Raw genomic sequence first — 19,440 nt, 5'->3', positions numbered from 1 at the left:
TTGTATGTATGTGACTCTGTGTGTGTGTGTGTCTGTATGTGTGTGTTACATGTTTGACCTCTGCTGAAACAGTAGTTCAGGTGATGGAAGCATTCTGTTCAACCAAAAAGCAGATTGTTTTCCTCTAAACCCCTTGGCTGTTGTGGGAGTTCCAAGCCAGGATCACTATCTCCACCATGGAGTATGAGTTCATTCAGAGTAAACACTGTAAGGCAGACATAGTACTGAATCAAACTTTAGTTTGGGTTTCTATTTATCATAAGTTCTTAAGAAAAATATTTGAGAGCATATTATATGGTCAAAACACTTTAGTTGGAGTGAATTGTAGGAGAGAAGAGGTAATTTTAGTTTTAAATCAGCAAAATACAATATTATGTCATTTTTTTCCAGATGTTTTTAAGAAGCAGCTCAGGCTACATCAGTAGCAATATTTTTCTCAGGCCAAAGGCTACTCGTTCTTTTTTCCTTTGACTTTTCTTTCTGAACTATTGCTCATCATCCCAGATGTTGCTAATCCAGCACATACTTGCAATCCTCATGATCCCATGCACTTGGACAGGGACCTGCCAGGTGAAGCACACTATACCTTCTAAGGCTAAGAATAAGGAGCCTGGGGACAGCAGAGGGAGCTTTCTAACCAGAGGAGCTGTTTTAGATTTTGCAGCATAGATTTATATTTACTCTCCTTTTAAAACTTTAGAAGGAATTTTCAGGCAGCTTAACTGAACTTGAAATTCCAGCCTAGCTTTGTGCATCAAATGGCATGTGTATTCCATATCTGAGGCATATATGTGATATTTCTCATGAGCACTTTCAATGTGGTAAGTTACCACGAAGGGAGAATGCCTATGATATTCCTGTGCATTTGACTTCAGGTTAACTTTCTGAATCCAGTCCTGCCCTTATCATAAAGCCATGGAGCAATATTGGATTCTCAGTGCTTTCTTGTTCTTTGTTCCTTTGTTTATGAAATGAGGCTGCTACAACATGTGGTAGAATAAACAATGACCTCAGCAATACAATACAACTCAGTGCTAAAGCCAAAACAAGGATATGAGAATCCCAGCATCTCAAAGCTGAAGAGTCTGGAGGAGGGCCTACCTGATCCAAGACTCCATTTGAGGAGGCAGAACAGCTTCCAGGATGGGAGGGCTATTGCTACGTGGCCACAGTCCCTGGACTTGGGATTGCAGCCTATTGTTGTCCTATATAATGGGTTTCTGCAGCCTTGTCTGTATGACTGAGGAGCCACAGTTTTTGACTCCAGGGAAAAGAAAAATGTGCTTTCTGATACAACTTGGGCATGAACCCTGTGTCTTTCCATGAAACAGTAGCATTCTAAATAGAAGAAGTTAGGACCAAACTGACTCTTTTTCTACTCCATCTGCAGAATTTACTTGTTTGATGTACTCATTCATTTGACAAACAATTTCTGAATTCTTCCTGAGTATCAGTCACTGTGCTACATAGTAGGGCTGTAGCCAAAAGATAAGCAATGCCTTTGTACAGCTTACAAAAAATGTTTGGTTGAATGCAACCAGTTTGACCTTCTCATATATATTCACCTCATTCCCTGTCCATTGGTGTAGTGTTCTGAATCTCCATACTGCACTTCAGTGTCTACAGAGTTACTGTTTTATTTATTTTCAGTGGTACCATTGCATGTAATACATCAAATATTCTCAGCTCTCCCCACCTTGCAAACCCATGGGAAGTTTGTATGTCCTGGCCCCTTAAGGTTGAGTGGGGACAGGTAACTAGTTCAGGCCAGTGACCTGTGAATGTGATGTATTTTGCTTCTAGATCAGAGCATTTCTAATGCATTCTAGACCCTCCAAACAAGAGCTCTGGAGAAGGGATGGCAGCTGTTCTTCACATTGTTGCCCTAAATGACTATCCTAGGCAGAGCATCCTGCTAACGTATAAGGGCCATGTATCCTGAATGAGAAGTAGACCACTGGACTGTTCTTTACCAAGAGCCTAACCCAATTGATTATCCTCCTACAGAGCATAGAAGTTTGGTTCTTGATTTCTATGGGGGATCACCAGAATAATTTGATTTATCTTTTGATTAATTAAAAATAGGGAATGAATCCCTCTTGTATGTCAGATAACATTCTGAGGATGCAGCATGAACACAGAGTCAATAATCTTGTACCTCACTGATCTTACCTTCCAGTGACGAAAAAGAGGTATGAATACAATAACCTCCAAATAAGAATAGAAACTAAGTGGGCTTTGCAGTTAACAAGACTATTCCCAATAAATCCTGGCATTTCAGAGTATTGTATAGGAGATATGTAGTGACACTAGAAACCCCAAACTGTCATCCAATTGGATAGTGTTCAAAGGAGACCTCAGAAAAGACTAGAAGGCTCAGAGTGTATGAACTTTTTAGGCCTACTGATAAATACTACAAGGTGGCTATTCAGGTAAGAAAAATCTTACGATCACTTCAAATCAGTTAAATAAATCCTGAGACTGAGGAAATTCTCTCTATTTATCTGCTTCCTCCAATTCCTGCTCTCACTCAAAATCTAGCCTATTCTTTTACTACATGGGTGGTGTCAAGAGTTAACAGGGAATAAACAGAAAGATCATCTCAGAGAAAGTAGAGAGTCCATCTGTGAAAGGTAGGATTGTCCCTTCCCTCCTTTCCTCTGGTACAAACGGAAGAACCAAGTTCACGAGAATGACAACAATTTAGAATCATATTCAGGCAGAATCCTAACCCTCTGCTTTCTAATTTATATGATCTTGAGCAAGTCATTTATCCTATATGAATCACAATTTATTCCTTTAAAAGCTACCTTACAGAATCACTGTGGAGATGAGAGGCAATATGTGAGTGCCTGACCATACACAAAGCACTCACTGGTAACCATTATTTTATGGATATAAATGTGTCAGAATCTATTGTCTCCTTTATGACTTACGATACTCCTTAAAAGGAGGGTGGAGAAGAGCTCCAGTTGTGATTCCCAAAATAAGAGAGATGCACAAAGTTTACAAAATAGTACCTTTTGGTTATTAGATCATTATGGTTACTTCTTAAGATATCTGCTTTCTGCTGAACATCAACTTTTATATTTCAAATAAGAAATATCTGTAAAGATAAATGTTTGAGTATAGACTGAGAGAAAACTTAAATACCTGAATCATGGGGTTGTATTTGAACCTCTGGGTTATAAGTGAAACTCATAAATTGAGAAATTTTTCTAATGGTGCCTATTAGTTGGTACCTTAGTAAGCTAAACATCTACTACAAGTATTTAGACCTATCACATCTGTGGTTATGGACTCCTACAGGCTGATGTAAGCCTGGAAGTTGTGCACTTATGATTGCTTGTCTGTGCTGAATTCTGCTAGACCTGTGGGCTGCCATAACTCAAGAACTCAGATTGATTCTTAAGTTTATTCCCTAAGAGAGATACCCTGGAATCCAAATTCCTAAGCAAGCATTCATCTGATTAGAATTCATAGTAGTTTATGCATGAAAACAGCTCTGACCATTCACTTTTTTTGGGGGGGGGGGCGGTGTTGGTTAAGGAATTATAGCAACTTGGGTACATTATACTGTGGAAGACCTATTGCTTTCTAGAAAATGATTTCTTCTTTTATGTATATCTTGACACTATAGGTAGGTATTGCATTTGGGAATTTAGTTGATGAATAATAAAAATATTAAATCAAGACAGTGTTCTTTGTCATGACTTAAATGATGTTCGACGTTATTGCTGCAATGCCTTTAAAATAACTTAGTAAAAAAATGAAAAACTCTTTCTGTTCAACCACAGCCAGTTAACTTCTTTATATAAAATTGTAGGTTCTTTTTTTTTTTTTTATTAGACTACAAAACTATTTCAAGCAAATAAAAACCAAATGTACACCAAAAAAGCCCATGTATATTTTCAAACTGTTATGCCTCAATGGTCCATGGCTTTGGGCTCTGGAGCAAAGAGCAGTCAAATCTTCCTTTTTCATTTGTGCCTTTAGTGGGGAATAAAATATATACCTATTGGGAACATGTTTGTATTATTGTATTAAATATATGATATATTAAAATAGTCCTAAATATTTTGAACAGAGCCATTCCAATATTTGGTTAAAAACTACCAAAGTAATATATGCATGATCATTAAGTTCCCAAATACTTACTATGGAAGAGAACATTTCTTTGTAACTAAAGCTTAATCTTATTTTCCATAGCCCTAATATTTGAATATCTCTGATTTCTTGAAGTCTGATGAGCAAAGACCTATGAATCTCTTAATCACCAATGCTAATGGAATATAATACTCTAAAATTAAAATTTAACCTTTAAATAAATAGAAATACTTTCATACCACAAAATCTGTAGGGGTAAGAAATGGATGTGACTATGACCAAAATGGCAAGTAATCAAGGAAAGGAATCGGATCCTACAAACAAATTCACATACTAACACCCACACTCAACTGAACATATCCTCATGCACAGATACTCACAGTGTAAGTAAGGCTATGTTTAATTCACGATAAATATTGGATAGTTTACATTTTTTATTTCTAAAATTGAGAAAAATAATATTCAATGGCAAATAGTTTGAAGAGAGTATCTTTAGTTTCTTTGAATATTACTCCTTGAGCCTCATGCCACCCCACCCCATTCTCTTTTACAAGACTGGATTCACATAATGTTATCTTCTTGGCAAGCTAGGCAATAGTAGCACACTCAGTGTAGTCAATATACAAGTAATTAAATGCCCTAGTATGAGAGAAGCAGGCCTAGCCATAATCCAATCTTTGTTTTCTGTATTTATTAAACTTCACACTACCCTTTGTCACATTAGTCTTAATAAAGGCTAAAAGAAGTGTCAAAGAATAGATTTGTTGAATACTTGATGCCTGTTTTTTTTTCAGTTAAAGCAATAGGTCTGATTGGGAAGAACACTGTATCCGACAGGAACCAGGGCTGAGAGTAACATTCAGTGGGAGATTTCAAGTGCATAGATGTGACCTTTGAACCATGGAAAATCAAATGGTCAGAAGTTGGACAAAATCATATGTAGAGCCTCCAAGCTCAACCAAGTGAGTTGTAAAGAAGTGGTTGTTCTACTGAGACCAAGTGATCCAAAAGTTATCCATTTTTGTTTAATTTAATAGGACTTAACCAGCGCACATGATGCATCATCTTGAGAGAAACATTCCTCTTTCCTAAGATAAGAAAATCAACTCAGCACAATTGTTGTAATGGGATGCAAAGAGGATGACAACATGTCATAGCCCTTGAGATGCAGCATCTTGATACTTTCAGAATCTGGGAGACACTCACACCATAGGCTCATACACTCCGTTTATCAGTTCGGCCAGAGATAATACAATTCAGGAGAAGTTATTCATGCCAACTCCAAGTTTATAAACCAGAAAAGCAATGTTTTCCTAGTGGAGCTCACATCCTTTTCTTGGAGTGAATGTTTCCGGGGAACCAATTTTGCTTTCAGGGGTTGCTTATTAAGCCCTGGCTTGGAACAAACATTTTGAGGAATCTGTCATACAGAGCCTTGTGAACTGCTCCCTGTTCTATCATAGTGTGCAGCTTTCTAGAGAACAAACTGTGAAGCCCCAGTACAAATTGTCTCACTTGGCTTGAACTGTAAAACTACTGACACTGTTGTAGCTGCCAGCCCCGGAAAGACACATAGCCCACCAGAACTCAGTGACTTATAGGAAACACACTCTTTATTCAGCCAGGTGGATCTGCCAGAGGTACACAGACCCCAAATTAAGCAGCCCTAAAATGTAGAGGTGCAAGGTTTTTAAGCCCCAAACTCTATTCATTCTATCTGAAAACAAAGGTCTATCTTTCTTCTATTCACTACCTGTCAACTCACAGGTCAGGTGCGTAAGCAGGGTTACAGAAGCAGAAAGCTTGTTTAGATAATTATGTTCCTATAATCAAAGGCCTATGTTCTCATAGTGATAGTCAAACAGTAATTTCCAGTTAGAGCCAAGTTTCTAGCCACCACATTACCCACTGGCCTTAGCAGACAATCAAATCTTTGATTCTTCATGCAGAATTTGCTCATAGCCTCTATTCTGCAATACTAAAAGTCTAATAGAATTAACTCTTTTCCTTATATATGCAAACAAGAAATTAAGGAAACATGGACCAAAAGTTAACAAGAGGAGGAGGATGATTAAGGGTCCAGCTATAGCAGATAGAAGGGTTGTTAGCCATGGTGACCAATTGAACATCCTATGAAACCAGTTATTTGACTCTAGTCTCTGTCTTTCCCTGGCATCTAAATTTCTCTGCAATAGTCATAAACTTTCTCTAATTATTCCAGAGTTATTGGCATAGAAGCAACAGACTTCACCTAGAGCCATACATAATCTATCTTATTCTAAGAATAAGAGATTTAAAACTCTTTTATTCTGAAGGACTACTTCTGCTAGTGAATCAACTTGAAATTCTAGCCTGCTGATGGTCAGTTATGTTTAGGGGAGTTCCAACCCCACATAGTAAGGGGGTTTTGGGTTTTGGCACAACCAGCAATCTTGTCCTATGTTGGTGGTGGTCTTTTTTAAGGCCTTGTGTAAACAGAGGGTTATACTTATGTACGCTTGAGTCTTTGTCTTAAGGGCTAGTCTGCCTGAGCTGCGCGCTCTCATGCTGTCTTCACGTGGGAGTGATGAATCCATGATGGGATGCCGTCTACTTTAACTGCAGTGGGCAGTGAAGGGTCCTTTCCATTTGGTTTCTAGTCCTTGGAAGTGAACTTCTGGATCCACGCAGAGTCCTCAGGCTGAAACGGGTGGGGAGGTCCATCCCCCAGAGCCGAGTGGGCAGCATGAACCCGGGACCAAATCTCTTTCTGTACACTTTGAAGGGCCTGTAAAGACTTAAATAAGACAAGATTACGTAGTTCTGCCTTCTTCTCATTTTCTATTCTAGGTACTAAAGGTGGGGTTTTTTTTTTTAAAGAAAATTTCAAATGGGGCGAATCCATTAATATATGGAATACACCTGGCATAGGGAAGAGTGAAGAGGAGAAGTTCTACCCAGATCCCACTAATTTCTGATACTAACTTGACTAATGTCTCTTTTAGGGTCCGATTCATTTGCTTTACTTAGTCTGAACTTTGGGGCCGGTAGGCGCAGTGAAGTTTTCATTGCAAATTTAGGTTGCTAGCCAATTGTTGTGATACCTTTGCTACGAAGGCTGGCCCATTATCCGAGCCTAAAGTTCTGGGGAGACCAAATCGAGGGAGGCAGTCTATCTCTTGGTGGGGATGGCCTCTCTCTACCCATCCTGAAAAGGTGTCTATAAAAACAAGTAAATATTTGTAGCCCCCTATGGTCAGGGTTACTTCAGTGAAATCTACTTCTCAGTGGTCCCTCGGATAAATTTCTCTTTCCCTGTGGCTAGGTTCTTTTATCTTCCCCTTCTTTGGATTAACTTGGGCACAAGCTGAGCATCGTGAAGCAATCATCTCTACAATTCTTCTCCTTTCTAACAAGTCAAAGTAGGGGTCTAAAGCTTGGAGCATCTTAGTTCACTCTAGCTGTGTGGTCTGGTGTAGCTGGTGAAGGAGAGTCCTTCCAAGTGCCTGTGAGAGCCTGATTTTTCTATCTTGGGTCATCCACCACCCCTGTTGGTTCCTAGTGGCCCCCTTATCTTGAAAATATATGTTTTCTTTGGCCATATAGCTCAGAGATAGAGGCAATTCTGGGTAAGGGGCAATAGTCAGTAGATGTGCTGGGGGCCTCACTGGCCTTGTGGCCACTGTTCTTGCCTCTGCATCGGCTTGTCAGTTTCCCTCAGCCTCAGGACTATTCTCTTTTTGATGCCCTTTACAATGAACAATAGCAAGAGCCCTTGGCATCTATATGGCTTCAGGTAAGGCTAAGATCTCCTCCTTGTTCTTGATGTCCTTCCCAGCTGAAGTCAGAAGCCCTCTTTCCTTGTAGATTGCTCCGTGTACATGTGCAGTGGCAAAGGCGTATCGGCTGTCAGTGTATATTGTGACTGCCTTATCCTTTCCCCATCTTAGTGCCTCAGTGAGGGTGATGACTTTGGCCTTTTGAGCAGAAGTCCCATGGGGAAGAGCTTGTGACCAGATGGTGCCAGTTAGAGTTACAATCCCTGCCCCAGCATACCTCTTTCCTTCCTACCTGAAGTTGCTCCCGTCCGTGAACAGAACTTCATCGGCCTCAGGCAGAGGGGAGTCTTTTAGGTCTGGACATGAGGAATACACAGCATCAGTGAAATCTGTGTAGTCATGAACGGGGGTTTTGGTGTCTGGGTCTGGCAACAGATTGGCTGGGTTGTTGATAGTAGCTTTGGATTTTAGCCATACATTTGGGGTTATCTGGTGCCTCCATGTTGTTGAATACCTTCTGGGCTATCTCAACAAGTTGAGACAGGTTCATCCCTGCAAAATCTTCTAATTTTTGTAATTTACACAAGATATCCAGGGCTGCCTGAGTAGCAAAGGCTATATTAATTGCCCACTGGTTCTCAGAGGCCTCAGGATCAATGGGGGTATACCTGGTACGTCTCATTCAAGAAACGCTCCAGGGGATTCCCGAGGTCCCTCCCTGTATAACTTCAATTACCTTAGAAAGGTTAGTTGGCTAACAAGCAGCCATCCTAATTCCCCAAATTAGAATCTGGCGGGACTGATCTAATGCTGTCCTCCCCACCTGAGAATTGTGTCTGCAGTCTGAGTGGGTGGAGGGAAATTCCTCCTCGATCTGTTCTCCTGCTTCCTCAACTTTCCTCCCTCCCACAGCTATCTTTCATGTTTGTCCAAATGTGTCCGTGTTCTTCTGAGGTCAAGGGGGTAATTAAAAGCTGTTGGCAATGGTCCCAGGTGGGGCAGTGAGTCTGAAAGATACTTTCTAAGAGTCCCATTAGTGCCTGGGATTTCTCAGAGAAAGATGGATTCTGTGCCTTCCATTTGTACAGGTCACTAGTTGAGAAAGGCACATAAACCATAAAGGGCCTGTCAGTGTGATGCCCCTGGGGTGGTGCTTTTTGCTAGGGGAGGATAGCCGGAGTGGTGGTATAGACTGGCGCCCTGCCCGGAGTGGGAGCAGGAGGCCCATAGGAGTTACCTGCCCATGTCTGAGGAGGTGAGGCGTTGCTATTTGGCCTCTGTTGTCCTGGATTATAGGGTGAGGGAAGGTCACTGTCTTCTGGTGGAGATTGGAGGACTGGGGGACTGGGCTGTCTTGGAGATTCAGTTGCTGCATGTTTTGGGGTGCCCACAACTGAAACTTGCACCCCCAGAGACAAGGCACACCAGCGGAGCCAAGGAGGGGGGTTCTGAACAAGGTGTAACAATTGATCAATGTAGGGAAACTGATCAGGATCCCTGGTTCTCTCTGTGACAACCTTCCAAACATTCCTCACCAAAACCTTGTCAAAAGAGCCCTCCAGAGGCCAGTTTACATCAAAAGACAGCCAGTCAGCTTTACACAGTGTTCTTAGTCTGCCCGGAGAAAACTTTATGCCACAGTCAGCTCCCTCTACAAACCCTTCTTTTACATGTCACAGGAGACACCCCAAGGGTGTCTTCTGTGAACTTGGGCCCTACCCCCCTCCATCGCTTGCACAAAAAAATACAAAACAGAAAGCACAAAACGGACACTCAGACAAGTACAATTACTGAGGTGAAGGTGGACCCATAGAAGTCCGCCACCTACAACCTAGACAGGACCAGAGACAGTAAACAGAACCCGACAACAGGGCACAGGAGGTGGCATCCCATGGCCTGGCCATGGTCTGGGAGATATGACTGCGTCCATTCTATCCACCGACCCCCAAAGACCAGTAAACAGAATCAGGAAAGTATCTTTTATCCAGACGCTGAGGTCTCAGAGATTCCAGAGTCCCATCGGGACCAGGAATAATGAGTGTCCAGATTCCCATCGGGACCAGGAATAATGAGTGTGTCCTTAAAGTTGCGTCCTTGACGATTGCATTAACCCCGTCATGGCATTCGAGGGTCCTAGAATGTCTCAGGTTGTCCACCCCTTTGAAGCCGTAACAGAGACAGCAACTGCTTTGGAGGCCGGTCTGGTCTTAGGTCTCAGGGCCCCTCCCTGAGATCTCTCTGGGGCCTCCAAATGTTGTAGCTGCCAGCCCCCAAAAGACACACAGATCGTCAGAACTCAGTGACTTACAGGAAACACACTCTTCATTCAGCCAGCTGGGTCTGCCAGGGATACGCAGACCCCAAATTAAGCGTCACCGAAATGTAGAGGTACAAGGTTTTTGATTCCAAAACTCCATTCTTCATTCTGTCTGAACACAAAGGGCTATCTTCTATTCACTACCTGTTAACTCACAGGTCAGGCGCGTAAGCGGAGTTATAGAAGCAGAAAGCTTGTTTAGATAGTTATATTCCTATAATCAAAGGCCTCTGTTCTCATAGTGATAGTCAAACAGTAATTTTCGGAGAGTCAATTTTTCAGCCACCACAACACAACTGTTCCTGTTTTATAATACTGTCCACAAAATAAGGCCTCACAATCCTGTTTGTCTGCTCTATGTTTGCTTTTTAGTTAGTTTACTTTCAAGGCATGTTAAAATCTCATTGACAGGAGTCAAGAGAATGTGAGGAAAGGAAGTAAGCCAGGTTTTGCTCTTTGTTTCTCTCTCTGATCTGGCAAAGGATTTAATCATTGATAAGGTAAGGACAAGGGAAAAGGCATTTTAAGGCCTTCCCTGAATTTATCCATTTATTGACAAAGATGAGTGATAACATAATGTCATTAACATGCTTCAGACAAAGCTCTGAATTTGCTTAATTCTAAAAATTAATTAAGGTATAACACATACTTCGTTTAATAAAACTATACAAAGGAGCTTTAAATGAAAAGGAACTGCCATCTTCCCCACCTTTTTCTCTCACATGGCCTGTCCTTCAGAGGTATCCACTTCTGATCCTTACTTTGAGACTGCTCATATTTCTAAATAATATGATTTTATATTGATAATTATACTGATAGTATGAGTTTATACTAATGTTTTTTAGCTTATTTACTTGTGACATTGTATAGTCCTTTCCAGTTATCTATGGGATAGATGAGCTTTTAGTCTTCCACCTGATGTATTTTTGTTTGTTTCTCTTTTAGTATATCTTTTTATTTATTTTATTTAATTAAACTTTTCATTTTGAGATAATTATAGATTTACATTCATTATAAGAAATAATTCAGAGAGATCCATGAATACTCAATTTCCCCTAATGATATATATCTTGCAAATGTATAGAACAATATCATAGACAGGATAGTGTCTTTATATGGTCAAAAGACAGAACAGTTCCATCACCACGAGGACCCCTCATGTTGATATTTTATAGCCACATCGCTTCCTTCTTATCCTCACTCCGCCATGTATATAATTTTGTCATTTCAAGAATGTTATATAAATGAAATTATATAAACTTTTGGCATTAGCTTTTTTCATTCAGTGTAATTCTGTGAAGATTCACCCAGATTTTTTGCATGTATTGGAAATTTTTTAAATTGTTGAATAGTATTGTAAGGTATGGATTTACCACAGTGTGTTTAGTATTCACCCATCGAAGAACTTCTGGGTAGTTTTAAGTTTTTGACAATTATGAATAGTGCTATTATAAAAATTAATGTACATGTTTTTGTGTGAACATGATTTTCATTTATATGGGATAAGTGCCCAGGAGAACAATTGCTGGCATGTACAGCAGTTACATGTTTAAATTTTTAACTGCCAAATGTTTTCCAGTGTGACTGTACTATTTTACAGTCTCACCTGCAATATATGAGTTTTCCAGTTTCTCTACATCTTCGCCAGCATTTGTGGTATCACTATGCTTTATTTTAGCCACTTTGAAAAGTGTGCTTTGATATTTCATTGTGGTTTTAATTTAATTATCTTAATTGCTAAAGTTGTAGAACAACTTTTCATATGCTTTTTTTTGCAATCTATCTTTTTTTTTGGTGAAATATCTTAAAATCTTTTGCAGATGTTCAAGAAGATGGTTTTAATTTTTACTGCTGAGTTTTGAGAGTTCATGATATATTCTAGCCCTTAGTTACATATATTGTTTGGAAACATTATCTTCCACTGTGTAGTTTGGCCTTTTGTCTTTAAAAAGTTCTTTTTATAGAACAAAAGATTTAATTTTGATGAAGTCCAATTTGTCAATATTCCCTTTTGTAGATCATGCTTCTGGTGTCAAGTCTAGAAACTTTTCATCTGTATCTATACCCTGAAGACTTTCTCCTATATTTTTTCCTTAAAAGTTTTATAGTTTTACATTTTAGTCTTTTACATTTATATCTTTTTTGAGTTAATATTTGTATAACATGTGAGATTAGAACAAGGTTTCTTTTCTTTTCTTTTCTTTTTTTTAATCAAGTTTATTGGGGTAATATTGGTTAATACAATTATATAATTTTCAGGTGTTCATTATAATTTGATAGCTATATATTCTATTGTGTGTTTACCATCCAAAGTCCAGTTTCCTTCAGCTACTATACATTTGATCCCCTTAACCCACTTTACCATCCTTTTATCCCCCTATATATAACTCCCTTTACCCTTCTATCTCCCCCTTACTCCCCCACTCCACTAGTAACCACTAGTCTGTAGTCTTCTGATAACCATTAGTCTTTAGTTCGTGTCCATGTGTCTCTGTTTGTTTGTCTTGTTCATTTGTTGCTTTTAGGTTTATATTCCACATTAAATGATATCATGTGATTTTCAACTTTGTGTCTGGCTTATTTCACTAAGCATGATTATCTTGAGATCCATCCATGTTGTCACAAATGGCAGTATTTCATCTCTTTTTATGGCTGAGTAACATTCCATTGTATCTATGTACCACAGCTTCTTTAACCAATCATCTATTGTAGGACGCTTTGGTTGCTTCCATGTCCTGTCCACTGTGAATAATGCTGCTAGGAACATCATTGTGCCAATATCTTTTCAAATATAAGTTTTCAAATCTTTAGGGTAAATACCCAGTAGATCAATTCTCAGTTTTTTGAGGAATCTCCATACCACTTTCCATAGTGGCTGTACCAGTTCACAGTCTCACCAACAGTGTATTAGGGTTCCTATTTCTCCACATCCTCTCCAACATTTGTTATTACTTTTCTTGTTCATTATAGCTATTCTAGGAGGTGTGAGATAGTATCGCATTGTGGTTTTGATTTGCATTTTCCTAATAGCTAGCAATGTTGAGCATCTTTTCATATATTTGTTGGCCATTTGTATGTCCTCTAGGGAGAAGTGTCTGTTCAGGCCCTCTGCCCATTTTTTGATTGGATCATTTGTTTTTTTGTTGTTATTGAGTTGTATGAGTTCTTTGTATATTTTGGATATTAGGCCCTTTTTGGGGGTGTTGCTTGCAAATATATTTTCCCATTCAGATGGTGTTCTCTTTATCTTTTTGATGATTTCTTTTGCTGAGCAGAAGCTTTTTAGTTTGATGTAGTCCCACTCATTTATTTTAGCTTTTACTTCCCTTGCTTTGAGGTCAAATTCATAAAGTCCAAGGTCCTTGAGTTTAGTTTCTATGTTTTATATGCATTTTATTGTTTCAGGTCTTATATGTAGGTCCTTAATCCATTTTGAGTTAATTTTGGTGCGCAGTGATAGACAACAGTCTAGTTTTATTTTTTTGCAGGTGGCTTTCCAGTTTTCCCAGAATCATTTATTGAAGAGGCTTTCCTTTCTCCACTGTATGTTTTTGGCTTCTCTGTTGGAAATTATTTGCCCATATAAATATGGGTTTATTTCTGGATTCTTGATTCTGTTTCACTGGTCCATGTGTCTATTTTGCTGCCAATACCATGCTGTTTTGATTACTGTCACTTTGTAATATAATTTGAAGTTGGCAGAGTGATGCTTCTAGCCTCGTTCTTTCTTCTCGGGATGACTTTGGCAATTAGGGGTCTTTTGTGCTTGCATAGAAGTCTGATGATTTTGTGTTCTATTTCTTTAAAAAATGCTGATAAGATTTTGATGAGGATTGCATTTTTTATGTATAATGCTTTAGGTAATATGGTCATTTTAACTATGTTGTTCTTCCAATCAAGGAACTCAGAATATCTTTCCATTTCTTTGTATCTTCTTAGATTTCTTTTAATTGGGTCTTATAGTTTTCATTATATAGGTCCTTCACTTGTTTCATTAAAGTTATTCCTAGGTATTTTATTCTTTTTGTTGAAATTTCAAAAGAATTTATTCTTTCTACTTCTTTTTCTGACACTTCGTTATTGGAGTATAGGAAAGCTATGGATTTTTTAACGTTGATTTTGTATCCAGAAACTTTACTGTGTATTTTATTGTTTCTAGAAGTGTTCTTGTGGAGTCTTTAGAGTTGTCTATATAGAGACTCATGTCATCTGCAAATAGTGTCAGTTTAACTTCTTTATTTCCATTTTGGATGCTTTTTATATCTTTCTCTTGCCTGATTGCACTCGCTAGGACTTTCAATGTTATATTGAATAACAGTGGCAATAGTGGACAGCCTTGCCTTGTTTCTTATCTCTGAGGGAAAGATTTTAGTTTTTCACCAATAAGTATAATGTTGGTGGGGGTTTTGTCATAGATGCCCTTTATTATGTTAAGGTACTTTCCTTCTATACTGATTTTGTGAAGTGTTTTGATCATAATGGATGCTGTATCCTGTAGAAGGCTTTTTCTGCATCTATTGATATGATCATGTGATTCTTATTTTTTAATGTTTATGTGGTGTGTCACATAGATGATTTGCATATGTTGAACCATCCTTGCCCCTCTGGGATGAAGCCCACTTGATTGTGGTGTATACTCTTTCTAACAGATTGCTGTATTTGGTTCACTAGTATCATACTTAGGATTTTTGCATCTGTGTTCATGAGAGCTATTCTCTGTAGTTTTTTTGTGTGTGTGTTATCTATAGGTTTTGGTATCAGGGTAATATTAGCCTCATAAAATGTGTTGGGAAGTATTATCTCCTCTTCTACTTTTTGATAGAGTTTGAAGAGAATAGGTATTAAATCTTCTTTAAGTGTTTGGTAGAATTCACTGGTGAAACCATATGCTCTTGGACTTTGACTTTTTGATAGGATTTTGATGATTGTTTCAATTTTCATACTGCAGATTGATCTATTTAGATTTTCCAGTTCTTCTTGATTCAGTCTAGGAAAGTTGTATTTTCTAAGTACTGATTCGTTTCTTCTAGTTTATTAAATTTGGTTTTATATATATATATTTTTATAGTATTCTTGTATGATCCTTTTTGTTTCTGTGATACCAGTTGTAATTTCCCCTCTTTCATCCCTGATTTTGTTTATTTGTGTCCTTTCTCTTTTTTCTTTAGTGAGGCTAACCAGAGGTTTATCAATTTTATCAACCTTTTCAAAGAACCGGCTCTTTGTTTCATTGATTTTTCCTATTGTTCTTTTGTTTTCCTCTTATGACTGCTTTTGCGGTGTCCCCAAAATTTTGATATATTGTTCTATCATTATCATTTGTTTCTATGTATCTATTGACCTCTCTTTTTATTTCTTCTCTGACACAGTTATTCTTCAGTAGTATGTTGTTTAATCTCCATGTATTTGTGGTTTTCCTGATTTCTTTTTGCAGTTGATCTCTAGTTTCAAAGCATATGATCAGAGAATATGGTTGGCATGATTTCAACCCTCTCACATTTGTTGAGGCTATCTCTGTGTCCCAGTATGTGGTCAATTCTTGAGAATGTTCAGTGTACACTAGAGAAGAATGTATAAGCAGCTGTTTTGAGATAAAAGGGTCTGTAAATGTCGATTATGTCCAGTTGGTCTAATGTGTCATTTAAGGATGTTATTTCCTTATTGATTTTCTATTGGATAATCTGTCCATATCTGACAGTGTGGTATTTAGTTCCCCTACCACAATAGTGTTTTGGTCTGTTTCTTGGTTTACTTCTGTTAGTAATTGCTTTACATATTTTGAGGCTCTCTGATTGGGAGCATAGATATTAATAAGTGTGTCTTCTTGGTGCATGAGTCTCTTTATTATTATTAAGTATCCCTCAGTATCTTTCTGTACCTTTTCTTATTTTGAAGTCTATTTCATCTGATATCAGTATTGCTACTTCTGCTAACCTCTGAATGCCATTTGGTTGAGATAACATTTTCCATCCTTTCGCTTTGAGTTTCTATTTGTCTTTGGAGCTCAGATGTGTCTCCTGAAGGCAGCATATGGTTAGCTTTTGTTTTTTGATGCATTCTGCAACTCTGTCTTTTCATTGGTGAGTTCAGTCCATTTACATTAGGTTGATCATTAAAATATAAGGTCTTCTTATAGCCATTTTATCTTTTACTTTCTGGTAGCTCAGTGTTTCCCTTGCTTCCTTGTCCTTGTGTTTCTGTTTTCTTTCTTTTGGTGGCTTTTGTTGGTTTTGGCTCTTGTCCATCTTATTTTATATTATATTATATTATATTATATTATATTATATTATATTATATTATATACTTAGGTTCTGTATCTTTTGTGTTGATACCATTACTAATATGAAAAGGATAATTATATCCATTCCTCTTTGTGAATTGAGATCTTTGAATCCCCCCTTTTTAGTCATTGTTATTTCAATTTGTCTGTATGTATGCTGAACATTCATTACTATCTTGTTTTAACAATTCTCTTTTTATTATTTAAACTTATAATTCCCTGTTCTTAGTAAGGGTTGCATCCTCTGCTTCTATTTGCCTGATAGTCACTTTACTCTTAATAATGTGTGTTTTTTTTTCATTTTGTTTTAGGTGAACTGACTCCTTTCAGTATTTCCTGTGGTACAGGCCTCGTAATGGAGAATTCCCTCAATTTTTGTATGTCTGGAAAGGTCTTGATTTCTCCTTTATATCTAAAGGAGAGCTAGGTGGATACATTATTCAGGCTGGTAGTTTCTTTCACTTAATAGTTTAAATATTTAATTCCATTCCTTTCTTGCTTGTAAGATTTGTGCTGTGAAGTCTGACAATAATCTAAAGGGTTTACCTTTATATCTTACCGTTTTTTTCTCCCTGGCTGCCTTGAGAATTCTATCTTTGTCATTAATTTTTATAACTTTAATACAATGTGTCTTGTTGATGGCATTTTTGGTGTGAGATCATTGGGTGTTCTATTGTCTTCTTGAATTCCAATCTCTAGCTCATTCCTTAGGTTTGGGAAATTCTCATCCACTATTTGTCTGAAAATCCTTTTTAGTCACTGCTCCTTTTCTTCACCTTTGATAGTGCTCATTATTGTTATGTTTCCTCTCCTGATGGTGTCAGCTAGTTCTTGAATTTGTCTTTCATTATTTTTCATTATTTGGTTTCTCTCTTTTTCTCTTTTTTAAAGTTAAGTTTATTGGTGTACCTTTGTTTAATACAATCATATAATTTCCAGTTGTACCTTACCATTTGATATCTGTATATTCTATTATGTGTTCACCACTCAAAGTCCAGTTTCCTTCAGCTACCATATATTTGATCCCCCTTACCCACTTCTCCCTTCCCCTGAATCCTATATTTGACCCTCTTTTCCCCTTCTACCTTCCCCCTCCTCCCCACCTTACTAGTAACCACTACTCAGTAGTTCTCTGGTAACCTCTAGCCTATAGTCCATGTCTATGAGTTTCTGTTTGTTTGTCTTACTCAGTTGTTGCTTTTAGGTTTATATTCCTCTCATAAGTGATATCATGTGATTTTCAACATTTTTGTCTGGCTTATTCACTAAGCGTGATTATCTCGAGATCCATTCATGTTGTCATAAATGGCAGTATTTCATCTCTTCTTACGCCTGAGTAATATTCCATTGTATATATGTACCACAGCTTCTTTAGCCAATCATCTATCATAGGACACTTTGGTTGCTTCCATGTCCTGGCCACTATGAATAATGTTGCTATGAACATTGGCGTGTAAATATCTTTATGGGAATGGTTTTCAAGTCTTTGGGGTAAATGCCCAGTAGAGGGATTGCTGAATCATATAGTAGATCAATTTTTAGTTTTATGAGGAACCTCCATACTATTTTTCATTGTGACTGTACCAATTTGCAGTCCCACCAGCAGTGTATGAGGGTCCTTATTTTAGTACATCGTCTCCAACATTTGTTATTGCTTGTCCTGTTGATTATAGCCATTCTAACAAGTGTGGGAATGTATCTCATTGAGGTTTTGATCTGTATTACGGTTTCTCTCTTCTTCTTTCAGATTTATTTCTGTATTCTGTCTTCGATATCACTGATCCTTTCCTCCATTTGGTTCACTCTATTTCCTAAGCTTGCTATTTCATTTTTCAACTCTTATAGTGTTTTTGTTTGTTTGTTTGTTTTTTTAATCTCCAGAAGACCTATTCTGTTCTTTTTGAGGGTTTCAATCTCTTTGCCCTGCTCAATCAGTTGTTCTTCTAATTCTTGAAATTGTTGATATGACTCGTTTCACTACTCACTGAGTTTTTTTAGAAGTACCATCCTAAAGTTTCTATAATTTAAGACACATATTTCTATGTCTATGAGCTTATTTTCTGGAGATTTTTCTATTTCTTTTTGCTTTGTCACCTTGGCTCCTCATGGTGTTTAATGGACTATTTCTCCACTTGGGCATTAATAGAAGTGTATTCTTCTGTTTTTCCAGAAATAAGGTTTATTATATAAAGGTTTCTCTTTAGCTTGCTGCAAAAAGGCACTTTTCTTTTTGTTTCCAGTAAGTGCCATCTATGTTTCTTGGATCTCTGCTTTATAAAGTCTTAAAATTCCGTTTTAAAAATTTTCTTGTAGATATTTAATCATGTTCGCTATCCTTATTTTTAGTCCCTGTCAGCGTCAGCAACAGTTTTGACAGTGTTTGCTCAGATTCCCCTTGGGCTCTGAGGTGGTCAGTCTTGGAGGGTATAGGGGGAGGGGCCCTCTGGGTAGGGAGCTGAGAGCTGTGCCTCAGCCTTGGTTTTGCAACCAGTGCCGGTAAAAATCAACTGTTGCTTCTCTGTGGTCCTGTCCTGCTTCTTCGTCTTCTGCTCTTGTGACTGGGCCCTTCCGCTCAGCACGGGGAGCTCGCAGTAGTCCCAGAAAGGGCTTCAGAGGCAGCTTCTTTATTTCTCCCAGTCCACCACCTGACACCCAGAGTTCTGACCTGTGGTAGTTTTTATGCACTGATCCTATGCTTAGACTTGCTGGTGTGCAGTTTAGATGTCTTTTGCTGAGTTTTAGATGTTCAGCTTATTGTTGTTTCAAGGGGAGAGATCTTGGGATATCTCTTAGTCCACCATGTTTCTGCCAGTTCTAATTCTCCTTTAAATGTAACTTGGAAAGGCTGAAACCCATAATCAACAAAATGACATTTCCTTTTTTTTTTTTAATCATTTTAGTAAGAATGTCAGTAATCATCATATTAAAGGTCTCTAGGGGAGAGGATTAGTAGGATGATACACAAATCTTGAAATATT

This window comes from Rousettus aegyptiacus, unplaced genomic scaffold (assembly GCF_014176215.1).
Source record: "Rousettus aegyptiacus isolate mRouAeg1 unplaced genomic scaffold, mRouAeg1.p scaffold_m13_p_13, whole genome shotgun sequence".
Taxonomy (NCBI): domain Eukaryota; kingdom Metazoa; phylum Chordata; class Mammalia; order Chiroptera; family Pteropodidae; genus Rousettus; species Rousettus aegyptiacus.
Note: the sequence above shows the minus strand (reverse complement) of the source record.